The 14,314-nt window shown below is 40.3% G+C and overlaps 1 pseudogene; it reads right to left on the reverse strand.

The window, feature by feature from the left end:
• Positions 1-5,357: 5,357 nt before the first annotated feature.
• LOC147428849 (uncharacterized) lies at positions 5,358-6,159 on the reverse strand (annotated as a pseudogene).
• Between the last annotated feature and the right edge of the window lie 8,155 nt (positions 6,160-14,314).

A 14,314-nucleotide genomic window follows, 5' to 3' on the forward strand; every position in this document is an offset into this window, starting at 1 on the left:
ATTTAACAGACCCTCAAAATCTTACATCAAATATGCATGTGACAGAGATTGCAGAAAGAGTTTGCAACAAAAACCTGTACGACGCAGAAGAACCGACAAAGGTAGACCACCCTACTGTCTGAACTGAATATCTCTCAAACTGTGCAAAATTTGCAAAAACTTCCTTGTGCAAAGTTGTAGACCACGTGAAAACAGCTGGGAAATGCAAGAATGGACATTAAAATAAGATGATTTTATAGGTCAAAACAGATTTGTAAAAATCTGCAGCTTGTACTTCACGACCTACAGGCAGTCTGAGTGACGTATCTCAAAATTGGTGAAGATTTTGGAAAAACTTTCTTCTGCAGAGTTGAAGAGGACAAATAACCGGCTAGGAGTAGAGGAATTGTCTTGAGCAAATACGTTTTGATATGGCAAAATAGATCTACAAAAGAGTACTGAAGTTTTTGCTGCTTCTCCGCCTGTTTCTCTGTTGAGCTCCAATGGTGCTCCAAATCCATTAGCCTGATACCGATTGAAGTGCGTGTGCGAGAGCATGTGTGTGTGTGTGTGCAGAAATGGATGAGAAAAGAAGAGAGGAGGCACATGTTTGGGTGGAATCCAAACACAATAGTAGTGTTAGGGTTATGAGTCCTTATTGTTTCATGTAGAATGAATGGTCAGTGTCAGTTCCTAGTTAGTCTTCGACTACCCAACACTCATGCACGTCACATTGGGCTTTACCACCCAAACAAGAGCTAGTGTTGACTAGAGAGCTTGGCAACCAGTAGTAGAGACAACACTTTAGAAAGACACTGTACCTAATTTACAAGCTACCATCCAACACTTTAAGCTTTGCATGGGTCAATGGCGGGTCTAGCTCCGAAAATTGACAAAGATCACAAATTAGCTCCTTCAGTCAATAGTAGAATCTTCCAAAATTCCAGAAAAAGTCATCACTGCTAAGGAAGCCTTAGGCCCATTGTACAGACAGATGGCTGAAATCCTTTTGGAAGCCAGAGTTAAGACTAATTAGCCGCTCCCACAAGGATGGATACACAGTACTTTGCATTGTCATAAGCTGGCTAGAGCTCGTATCACTAAAGGTAAATGAACCTTGTATGACCCTGACAGCAAAACATACAACTCTCTCACACCCTATGAACATGAGATGACTACAACAAGGAAGGATCAGCTTGAACAAGAGGCCATTTACAGACTCATCCAAAAGGAAAATGCTGATACCAGTCCTTCTAAGGCACCAAAGAGGAAAGGCAAGAGGAAGCGGGTTCAGTGGAAGGATATTGGGTAGTCCACTTCCTCATATCAAAATCCGGAGGCACATTTTCCAAAAACACACATCAAGAATTAGGCGGATTTTCTAGATACACACATCCAGAATGAGGTAGATCTTTCACATACACACATCAAGAATGACCCTATACTTTTGAAGGAAAAAGTTTCCTTTTGGCTCGTCAATGATAAATTTTGGTTCATAACAAAATTCAAGAAAGAAGGTAGATGTGGTAGGCGGGAACAGTTCCTTAGGAATTATCAGTGCGGGAACTGTTCCTTAGGAATTACTGATGATAACTTCTAGAAGTATTCGACGGGCAGTAACTATAGTGTAGATGTGGCAAGCGAGAACAATTCCTTACAAATTACCAGCGACAAGAACAGTTCCTTAGGAATTACTGGTAGTAACTTCCAGAAGTATCCAGCGGGTAGTAACTACAATAGATACTGTAGTAACTCTACACAATCATATAAATAGGACCCATTACACATTCTACGGGGTTGTTCATTCTATGCGGGTTGGTTGTCATGTACTATTGTTAGCCTCTGTACTTATCTCTGAAGTTCTTGTATCAACACTAGGTTGGTAACCTAACAAGACATAAAAGTGTCCTTTCAGGGTTTTGAAAAAAACTTCCAAAACCATAGTAGATCTACGCATTTTGGAAAATCCTTTCATGAGCTTATAGTTCAAGGACTACTATACATGGAAAAAATGACAAACTCTAAAATTTCTCATCTCTTGGTCATAACAAGCCTCCAAAGTTGATGGACCAGTTCATTTTGCCCAAAACAACCATTTCTTATGGTTGATTGCATATAAATGAGACTAGGGATTTTTGTAGGACATGAGATAAAATTCCCCGTTAAGTTCAATGGATTGGTGATAATATTATATAGTTGCATTTACCTCATTATTTTTCTTTTTGACAGAAAAAATGGGTACAAAATTGTTGCATTTTGCTATTTAGCAAACCTATCATCAAAGTTTCTATAGTCATGCTCAATGCAAATGCTATATACATGTCTTTTTAGTTCTTTTTGGGCCTTTGGATCCAAAAAGCGCCAATGAGCATGTCAAAAGAATAATAGATCTCTTACTAAGTGGAACCTTGCAGACAATGATGAAGTGCTAAATACAACAAACATGAAAAAACTCGGTTTAGCATTATGACCTACAGAATTCCATATAAACTACACAATATCTAGCCAAATTTGAAGTTTACAATTAGATATGGTTACTACCTATAAAATGCACACAATTTAAACTAGCAATATTGAGAAAGCTATACTTGCTACAAAAAGTGCTAAATTTGGCCAAAAAAAAAAGATTTGGTAATTCTTGTAATTTGGCCATAACTTTACACTTTAACACTTAAACCTTCCTCAAAGCATAAGACCATGTTGAGGAGTACTAAGACTAATACTATAGCAATCAAAACCTCACAAACATGAATTTTAGAGTGAAGTAGTTGCAAAACTTTGAAAAAAAGCAAAAAATAGGACCCGTTTTTCCACACAGTTTAGGTTTAGAAATGTTGTGCAAGAGTAAGGTTAATGGTGAGATCAATATTCCAAAAAAATGTCAATTTTTTTCCAGCACATAAGGAAACTTTGTGGATATATAGCACCTAGAAATTCAGTTTCAAACTCTGCAAATAATTCAAGAAAAATGTTCACTTAATAGGACATAAAAGTGTCTCAAGACATAAAAGTGTACCATTACCAACCTAGTGTTAAATTAATCCTGGGAGCCTTTTGGACTTGGAGTCATTTGTATTGTAATGCTTAGCTTGTACTTTTTGTATTATGCATACTAGTCTAAATATATACATTATCAGTTCCCTTGTTCGAGCCTTCAGTACTCTTTCCAATTCAGTACTCTATCTTAGTTTAGTTAACTGTCCCAATTTAGTACTTCCATTCCAGTTGTCTGATTTGACATGCACCATCTGAATTCTTTGAACTCACAACTAGCTCTGAACACCAACTAGAATAGCTACCTAAAGAAATTAGTTCGCTCCAGTGTGATATCACTAATGGAAAAATTCGATGAAGAGAGAGCTGGAAGCGGGGAGGGGGCGAAAGGGGGGAAGGGGGGGGGGGGGGGGGGGGGGGGGGGGGGGGGGGGGAGGAAGAGAGAGAGGGTAGTGGGCAATGAGGGGGCCAGAGAGAGATAGATAGATAGATTGAATTATCGTCCATGGAGGTCAGATATGACCTATGGGACTGAGAAAAAACACATAACCAAGGTTCCTTCTAGTGAAGGGGTTATCAGCAGATACATCTCAATTAAGGTCTGAGGGTCCAACGAGGGGTGAACAAAAGGGGTGAAACAAAAGAGAAGATGGGATAAACAAACCTAAAAACCTAAGGAGGGGTAGGTGAGGGGGGAACCATTTTGGGAGTTCAAAACTCTTGGATAATGGCTTTACCTCTTCAATAAACTGCCCATTTTCCTACTGTGCGTGCTTCTCGCACCTTTTGCAGTTCTACCTTCTTCTGTTTGAGTTGGGTGGGTGTGAGGTATTTTGCAAACCAGATTTTAGTGTCCTTGAGAAGCCTCAATTTCTCAAAGAGTTTGATTCGGTCCGCCTGGGTTTTGAAAGTGAGGATCGCATGGTTGGTGTGATGTTCGTGTGTAAGGGAGGTGATTGTTGCTGGGTCCCACTGTAGCATGTGGGTTGTTGTTTGGGTGCAGGAAAAGGCCTCGTGGAATTTGAGGTCTCCGTCCTCTTTCCAATCACTCGGGAGCCCGCTGATGCAAACATTGAGGGCGATATCCTCTTGTTGTTTTGCTATTCGCATAGCGTGGATGCCACACGGTCTTTAACCTTGTGGAGGATGACCTCCTCTACTTGATTTTTAACCACCTTTGTGAGGGTGGTCTCTACTTCTTCCTTTGTTTTGTTGAACTTTGTTTCCATTTCTTCCTTCTTGCAGTTCTACGCTACGGTAAGCTGGCTCTCAATGGCGATGAGAGAGAGAGAGAGAGAGAGAGAGAGAGAGAGAGAGAGAGAGAGAGAGAGAGAGAGAGAGAGAGAGAGAGAGAGAGAGAGAGAGAGAGAGAGAGAGAGAGAGAGAGAGAGGAGAAAAGATGGACATCTTTTTTACAAGTTTTGGGCTGAGAATGGAATGAAAGACTGGGACCGACTCCAACGCCTCATATGGGGGGAGTGGTCATACAACGGCTTTGGGGCTAAGGGATTGAGCTTGGGGGCTAGACTCGTCATCATGCCGACATCATCAAGGCATGGAACTCAAACATATCTCTTATGCAAACATTAGGTCACTATCCCAATGTAATGGACAAGACGAGGAAGGACTGACTAAGGATTGGGTGCGAAATTTTTGTGACATACATTCATTTCCATAAGAGACTTGGTGTGATTGTGAGTTTATTTGAACAAAAACTGAAAATTCCAAGAACTGAAATCAGTAGCAAAAGGCACCTCTGCAACCAAGTTGCAGTAACTCCGTTTGCCAACAAGAAAAATCCAACCAAGTGTAAATTTAACTTGATGTCTGTCGTGTAGGGCAATTAAATGTGGATTGTTGAACAAAACAGTCACGAAAGTCGAGCTGCATTAAAACCATCACGATTGATTTGCCCCGAGGAGGTTGCATGGGATGCGGGGGAGCATCATCATCATGGACGACTGCTCCAAGTGGAGGATTTGAGTTTCATGCAAGGGTAAGAATCGTAGGGGTCATCAGCGTAGAGGCCATAAATAACCATCGGCTTGGAAGGAGCAAGCTGACGCCTGTTTGCGCAGCTCTTTGTAGCTTGATGAGCTACCACTTTTCGGAGTGAACTTGTCTCTTTGCGAACAACTGCATGCTTTCTGGAAATCATTAGAGCTGACCTTGATGGTGCAAGCAACTCAATCGGCCAGACCATGAAAGCGGGCAACTGTAAATAAGAAAGACATGTTACGAGCATGTAGCGTTCTACTCTGCATCTGGACCGCATGAGGTTAGCAAGATTGGGGGAGGTCATCGATAGTGGACTATGGTTAGCAAACTGAGAGGCAATTAGTAGATTCCAAGCACGGGTTATCCAAGCATCACCGTAGAAGCAGCTATGAAAACAAGAAAGTAGAGCTACAGATGTTGGGCTCATGAGCAATACCTAGGCCCTGATGCCAACAATACCTGGACAAAATGAGGTGAAGAAGAGGTATGCATTGGGTGCCGCTTGATGTAGGAAATGGAGCCGTACCATGTCAGTTACAATCGAGAGGCTCACGTACAAGGTGATGGTTATGGTTAAATATTGGCCTGCTAGTATACGTGCCGGTGGAGGTGACTACCACAACCGGTCACGATGCTTTTTGGGGGGGTACCACTTGTTCTCATCATAAAATGGGCAGGCCTACCTTTCCCCACAAGTGCACGCATGTAGCGTAGTGGTACGTGCAGCGCATCCAACTCCAGACGTCACGGGATCAACCACACCGCGTGCAGACTGTGTGTTGACTTTTTGGTCAAAGGCTTCCAGCCAGTCGCTTTCGACCGGCAACCGGGAAGGTTTGCTTTGCCACGAGGGCAAGCAGGCCAATATTTAACGAAAATCGTGATCATGATGATACTCGTGATGGAGAAGCGATTGGAGTGGAAACTACTGCCTCTACTACGAGTGAAACATCAGCAACATATGGTCATTGATGCAGATCCGCCTAAGAGAGAAGCTCCTCATGATGCAACCAAAATTGAATGGCGCATAGCAGGGGCAGAGAAGCATGGGCGACCTGCTGTAGCTGAAGAAAGATCAGAAAATCCCGTAGGCTGCGTGACATGCTCTTCTTGCTGGGCGCCTTACTACGACCTGCCATGGCGAAACTCTACAGAACAGGCAGCGAGGATGCTGAGAATTGTCTTCATTGTCTGAGAAGAGAAGGGCTCGGTGATAAGGGCCCGAGCAACATAAATGTGGGAGGTGCAAGGATGCTACAAAAAACCTCCGTGCAAAGAGACAATACTCTCTCGCTCTCTCTCATCTCGTATCAATGGCGAACTCCATCATGAATTGGGGAACCCAAGAAACTAAAGAAAAGAAAGAAGGATTCCTAACTGCCTGTCAACTGCACCAATGTGGTGTGCTCACATGTGGGCAAGAGTAGAACCCAAATGAGCCTCCTTTTCCTGGAGCAAGCACCTCCTTATATTATGCTAGAGAGTTGGTTACAACCATAACATGTCCGACCACACTAGGTGGCCGGACTCTACCTACACGACCACACACCACAAATGTGGTGTGCTCACATGTGGACAAGAGTAGAACCCAAAGAGCCTCCTTTGCCTGGAGCAAGCACCTCCTTATATTATGCTAGAGAGTTGGTTACAACCATAACATGTCCGACCACACTAGGTGGCCGGACTCTACCTACACGACCACACACCACACCTCCCCCTTGGGGAGAAAAAAGATGACATCTGTTTTACAATTTTGGGATGAGAATGGACTGGACAAGAGGGATCAACTCCGGCGCCTCATCCGGTGGGAGTGATCATACAACTTAGGGACTAGGGGACATGACTTCGAGACTGGACTGAATATAGAATCAACATCATGTCGAAGATCATTGAGGCATGGAACTCATACATCTGGCTTATGCAAACTTTAGGTCGCTATCCCAAAGTTAATGGACAAGACGAGGAACGACCAGGGGCAAACATCAAGATAAATTTTTTGCGACATGCATCCCTCTCTATAAGGGGCTCGGTGTGATGATAACGATTATTCAACAAACACTAAATTGTGAAATGAGGTAAAGGTAAAAAGACGACCACGAAACACCTAAAGAAAAGATGAGCTGCAGGGCTACAACTTTACGTCACCGCTATGGAAGCACCTCTGCAACCAACATGCAACAACTCCCGTGTCTTTGATCTTGCTAGAACCAAGAACCGTTGTAAACTGGCCACTGTTTTGGTGCAGGACTCTTTTTTGCTTTGACTTGTACTAGGAGATGGAACCATCCCAGGTTTGAGGACATTAATCAAGCTGGCAGCATGATTGACGCAAACTACTTTGGGCTTGGCTACAATAGACGTGGCCTTCTTGGTGGATCCCTTCGTGGTCTTCTTCTTTGCAGGATGCAATTGGGGGACAGGAGAAGCTTCTGCAGTAGCCATGGCGATGAGATGAAGCTGGGGGAAGAAGGACTCTGCAAAGAGATGAGGAGCAAACCGATGAAGAGAGGAAGGGCTCAATTTTCTTGTTGTTCTAGTGGCCATGGCTGTAGAGTCTCTCGCTGTCGCCTGCGCGAAGGGTATGCAAGATGTCGGTCTCCTGCTAGTAGACAAAGCAGGGTTGAGCGAGCATGTGAAAGGGGGCATCGTAGGTAAAGCAACATAAATCGAAACAGCTTCTGAAGGTGTTCTTTGTACCACATGGCCTAGAAGCTTTGAACATGACGACGTTGAGGAAGACATTATGGGCGCATGATGAGGCTGAGGTGTGGACCAGCCAGGCTGCTCAAAGTATGAGCTGAATGCGGGGCTGCTGATTATGCCCAAGGTTGCATGTTGCTGGCTCCACTTCGTTTCAATAGCTTGTGAATTAATGTGAGAAGTTAGAAACCTTGCAAAGAAGCTCGTAGCCATAGCGTCTATTTTTGAATGTTATGCAGGGCTGTTGCTACAGGGGGCAACCGGTTAGGAAGGGCCCCAAGAAGATCAGAGAATGAGCACCTGATGGGTGTAACTAAAACAATTGCGTCAGTATTGGGCGGCCTTAGGTTTCTACACAACTGGCAAAGTAGGCTTCAGCTTTGGACCAAGCTGCGATGAGGATGAACTATGAGCACTACACACACAATCGCCAAAGATTGGAGTTTCCTGTTGTCAAGTTGTGCAGCCATCTGGCCTACCCTGTATCAAGGAGGAAACCCATGATCCCCCAAGACGAAAACAAGAAAATCAAGAACTCTTCCTAACTAATCCAGTGCCCGTCAACTCCACCAATGTGGTGTACACACAAGATGGGACCAAACTGAGTGTCCCTCATGCAAGCACAAGCACCTCCTTATATTGAGAATATAACTGACTACACACTATCTTGGCACATAGGACCTGGGTTCACACCAAGGCCCTACGACCATACACCACAATATAAACCATTTGTGATTATGTATGTACAATGGATAATATCATTTTAGATTAAAACACAACAAAGATTGTATGTGATTGTAAGTACTCATTTAATCTTACTCACCATAAATCTTTAACTTAATAGGTCTTTGTGCCTCCTCACCTTGTTGATTGGGCTCCTAAAGAGTTCTTAGTTATATGAACATTGTATTTAGAGAATCTTTGATGATTAAAATACGACTAAGATGCTCACTAATTATTGGGCACCCAAACAATGTAATGAACAATCCTAGGTGTGGGTAAACTTGACCTCCATGTTGGAAAAGAAGCAAGGTTAAGTATGGTGGCCCTCTTGATCTTATTTCCCACTATCTTTGTTCCTATTAGTAGAGGTGCTTATGTATGTGTAGCTTATATTGTGTGTGTAAGCATACTTGCCTTTCCTTACTATGCATTCCGCATGTGATGAGGAATTAGACGTGCATTGTGAGACAATAGCTTTGCAAGCTTCATGTGTAGTAGGAAGTGGTAGGAGATTGCATATGCATGTGTCTGTGTAGAAGGAAGTGGTAGGAGGTGTGTGTAGTAGAGATAGGAGATTGCATATGCGTGTGTGTGTGTGTGTGTGTAGCAGTTCTAAATAAATAATAATAATAATAATAATAATAATAATAATAATAATAATAATAAATAAATAAATATGTTTATTTATTTATATATATATATATATACGCAAACGATCACTACCTGTTCACAGACCAATTATTCTAAGAAAATACAATGGATTTGTACAATTATTTATTTACAGTTGAAAATAAATCTTGTACAAGCTAATGAAGATAACAAAGCATAACATGGGAAACAGTAATCCCAAAGTCTCGGTAATGTTGCTTCAAGGTAAGAGATCCACCACAAGTTAAGAACATAATGTTTTTATTAAAGAAGGTAGCCCTCACCTACACCCATAGCCACAAGAAAACAATTTGTTAGCACGTGACTGTACGCAGGTGATGTTGGGCATCCCACTTGTTATCCATGTTGCAATGAAAAAACAAGCAGTTCTCTACATATATTTTGTTTTTTTTGTAAATAGAAAAAGAGTCCTTGGCTTTTTGCCAATCCAATTTTGGAGAGTGCAATTTCCACAAAGCTACTATAAATCAAGTTAGTTCCAGATTTATTTTATAAAAATTTCTGTTGCCTAACCTTAGTTTAAAAGAGTTTTAAGGAGATTACCAAAAAACCTAAAAAAACCAAACTTCTTCTTTCACAAGATCGAAGAGAATATTACCCCATAGGAGTAAGCACAAGAAAGCTTGAAACCAGATATCAATTTTTAAAGGGCTAAACACCTCTTGTAGAGATAAAGGACAGCATGGTTATGTATGATAGAAGTTAGAGCATGATTTTGTTTCCTTTTCAAAGCCCACAAGACATCAGTAGTATATTCACGAAAGCCAAACGGACCCACAACAGAACTATACATTAAGGTCCAGGACCAGCAGACCATCCTAGAGGAATTTGACCATCCTAGAGGAATTTGAAACATGACTTTGGATTTTTTTAGAACATAATCCATGTCCCAATGAAAAAACTATTGTTGTACTTTGATATATAGAAAAGGAAATCCTTTTGTAAAGTTCCTATTGTACAAAAGTTTTAGTTATTTAAAAGCTAAGATATCCCATACAATAAGCTCCATCTAAGTATTTCCCGACTTTTAAATACAAACCAGAGCCTATTTTATGAATTTTGAGCAGGTTCAGTCATATTTACTGCCATTATAAAAAATAGCTCTGTCATTATGTCATGCCCGACATACTTTTAGCAAAACCTATTACAAACTACATTTTATCCCATGTTACCATAAACTACTCAATCCTTCCCTGTCTTTTTATTAAGAAAAAGTAGCAGTCTAAGTCTTTTTGTAAAAAAAAGACTATATATGTGTGTTGATAGTGTATGCCATCGAGCGACCATTCTGAAAACACAACCACCATGCAAGTCTAAATAAAAAGGCATTACACAGAGCTAGCACAGAAGTAGACAGAGAAAATTTGAAGTAAGGCTAACAAGCCGGGACCAGCTAAAGCAAAGTTGATGAAATCTCTTACACTAGAGAGAACCTATTAAACCATCAACCATTAAAACTTTTCCTTGTAGCCGCGTCAAGCGGGTAGGCGAATCTCTTCCTACATACTCAAGTGAGATAAAGAAAGAGCAAATAATGGCAAGCTTAATTTATCGTATAGCTGAGGGTCCAAACTAAAACAAGGTAAGCAGTAACCAGTCAACAAATTGAACAGATGGCGAGCCACAAAAAATTGTCAGCAATCTTACAGGTAGGTGATGTAAGAAGGTAAAAGAGATCAAGTAAAAATGTAAAAAATACTACATCAATAGGGTATGTGATGCTACTCAACATTTGCAAATTATTTTAAGATAAGGTAGCACTTCTGAAACCAGTAGTCAGTATGACAGTGAACTCATAATTATGTCAGAAGACTTAGTGAAACAGACCCCATAACTGAGCAACATTTTGATCTAAAGTCTATCCAATTATCCAGAGTACCTCAAACCAAGAGTTTTACTACTTACCCAAGCATTTTTTCAGTCATATAAGACCATCCCAGCACAATCAAGAATGTCTTGAAGTTTTTTTTAAAAAGAATTTTTGAACCTTTTCAGAGACTTGCAATACCTCACTATCCAACACATAATTACTATTGAGTAGTTATTTTACGGAAATCAGCATCATCAATCCACAGAGAATCACAACCTCCCATCCATCATAAAGCCATCCAATACTCAGTAGTTTAAAAACCATAAAGCATGCTAGTCTCGTGATCTGGCAGCCCTTAGCAACGGGAAGAATTCCACAATTTCTTCCAGTAAACCAGAAAAAACCAACTTCCCAGAACAAGGAGTTTATTAAAAAATCAGCCTAATTAACAGTGCTTCAAACATTACGATTTACCAAATTTCAAGCACTTTCATTTTAGCCAAACAATCCAGCTCACAATTTTTCTTAAAGCTTCAAGAGAGCCAAAATAGTTAACCTGTAGATTAGGAGACGAAGATGATTCCACCACCACCTTCTCAATTTTTTTCCGGCATGTTGAAGTCACAACAGTAAACCAGATTTCAATGCACACGTAGAAGTTTACAGAACACGATGCTAAGTGAGTAAAATACTCACCTTAAGAGGGTTTTATAGAAGATGATGCCTCTCTGTAGCAAAAGAGACCCAGAATCGGCTAGGTTTTCCCGCCATGAAGGTCGCCATTAAGGACCCTATTCCCAGGGATTTCACCCAGCACCAGATCCGCAAGAAAAAAGCAAGCGTCAAGACACACCTGCTACAACACTCACCTGCAAACCCTCTCTCCATATGTAGACAATAGCGTGTGACAGGTAAATAGAAACATCATTGTAGAGGAATACTCAGACGCTACAAACATGTCATACATTTTTAAGGTAATTAATAGGTAAAGATATATTTATGTCCACTGCAAAGAAAAGAATATAAAAAATATCTCAAACATACCTTTTAATATGGAAAAAGAAAGTAATGCTTTCGTAAGGTCAATATGAGGTCCATATACTTCTTTACGAGTTATTTCCCCTAGCACTGGGTGGACATAAACAACCAGTTACCCATAAGACCGATACATCTAGTGAGACTATATCGGTAAGCGTATCCACTTGGGCAAATACGAGAGTAGACATATGCCAATTGCAAAGCGGAGAGTTAATGTACTTAGAAAAGTCAATTAGTTTGGGTAATTTGTACCCCTACCTATTTGGTCCAAGAATCAAAGTGGGTCTATAAAAGACGGGCGTTCTTTTTAAAAAAATCGAGTGTATAGTATCAGTCTTGAGTAACTTTTACGGAGTTTACAACCACCAGCTTACTTTGTCATAAGGTGTGTCATACACATTATATGTTATGACTTATACTCAAGATCAGGTTTTAGCCATAACAACTGCACATCTTCAGCAGTCAAGTGAGTCTACTAGGAGAACCACACTACTCCATTATGAGCATCATTTATTTCCACAATTAGGAACATCTGTTACACATACTAAGTGGTGGACATATCAGGACAGAGTGACGCGTGTGACCCTTTGGGGTCGAGAGCACTTTAGGAACAATATCCGTATGGAGATGGTAACTGAAGCCATGGGCCTAGGGCCACAATATTATTATGTAGAACATTCAATGAAGCGATGGTTTTCAGAGCGGTTATACTTGCTAGCCCCGTTTTTCCACACCATAATATTTTTTTGTATCGCAGTTATGGACAACCCCTCAGAGGATACTTCAACAGTACACCACACACCAGGGAGTATGGTGTAGTCTTGGCAACCCATATCTTACCTTTAGCCGAGCGTCCGAACAAATGTATTACTATGACAACTGCTTGTGTGATCATGTAATGGGTAGTTTAATAGAGATGTAGAGGTGAAAACAAAGGGATTTTTAAAAAAAAGCCAGCAGGCTATTTTTTGTCCAATTTAAGCAATGAAGCATGTGAAAGGACTCATGTAATTTTGTGTGTGTGTGTGTGTGTGCATGCGCGCCCACCCATTCCCATGCACCATATTCTATGAGGTAGTAGACCCATAGAATATGGGCCTACTACCTCAAGAAACGTTTTTATTAATTTGAGACATTCAATACTTGAGTTAATCTTATTATGTTTTAAAGAGACTAATCAAATTTTGTAAGTCAAACTTAAGGCTGGACCAGTTGTGTTTTTTTAAAGAATTGCAGATACAAGCAACAAGGTCTTTTCTAGAAAAACCATTATTATTGAACTTGGTAATCAGAGTATTGATTTGTTCATATGCTACAAAACTGTCTGACGAGGCATACATTATAAGAAAAAGCATTCTTAGATAGGTGTGTAAAGAATGTTTGAAGGGCCTATTGCTTTCTCTTTTTGTAAATTCAGAGGATACAAGTTTGAGATTTTGTCTTTTTCAAAAGAAACGAGTATAAAAATTACCCAAGAATGGTGGAGTCAAAGTAACTCAATATTCAGGAAGTGAGTCCTAGAAATGACCCATTTATCATGCCATAATACTCTATCAGAGAATGTAGCTTCAATATTAAGACAAGGTGGATATATATCTTTAAGTGTAACCTCGAACATGGGATTGTTAAGGCTACATAGGTCATCCATAAACCTAAACAAATGACCAAAGTGTGTGAGTAATGAAGCAGTAGTTGGGTTACGTAACATTTTTAAGAGCCATTGGTATTCGAAGTGACAAAGATAGAGATTCCACATAATCGGAGAGCACGAAAATCCCATTGGGATCCCTAAATTTTTTCTGTAGCAGATAGCACCTACTTGGATGCAACAATTATTAAGGAGCCAAAAAATATACTTATATAAATCATCCTCTTTAAAGATTAAAGGTGTAGACTTATTGACATTTTTACCTAGCTTTTATTCATTATTGTTGAGATACAAGTATACCCTAGTTTTGCTCTGTGAGAAAAGGCTATCTTTATCAGAATAGATAAAGTATCAAAAAGCTCATATGGTCCTTTTAGAGGGATATTCTCATAACATTGTGTTATGTCTGCTGTAAAGATGAAGAAAATGTTTTCTGGGAGGTTAATAGAAACCTTAGCAGCGTTTTTAATGACCCAAAATGGGCAACAATCTATATTTTTGAATTGTTTGAGATCATTACGCTTGATGGTGTAAATTGCTTCAATTTCTAGAAGAATAAAATTTAAGCAGTAGGTGATGTCATTCGTAATACAGGAAAACAAGCTATTGGATGCGTCAGAAATCCATCTAAATTTATGCTTATGATTTTTATAAGTTGGGAAGAGTACATGAATTTTCAGCAAGTTAGGACAATAACCAAGTCTTGATAACTCATTATTTGATAGTGTAGCCGTACTAAGTGGGGAGGTATCAAG

This window comes from Adiantum capillus-veneris, chromosome 22, assembly GCF_014529385.1.
Source record: "Adiantum capillus-veneris isolate H3 chromosome 22, ASM1452938v2, whole genome shotgun sequence".
NCBI lineage: Eukaryota > Viridiplantae > Streptophyta > Polypodiopsida > Polypodiales > Pteridaceae > Adiantum > Adiantum capillus-veneris.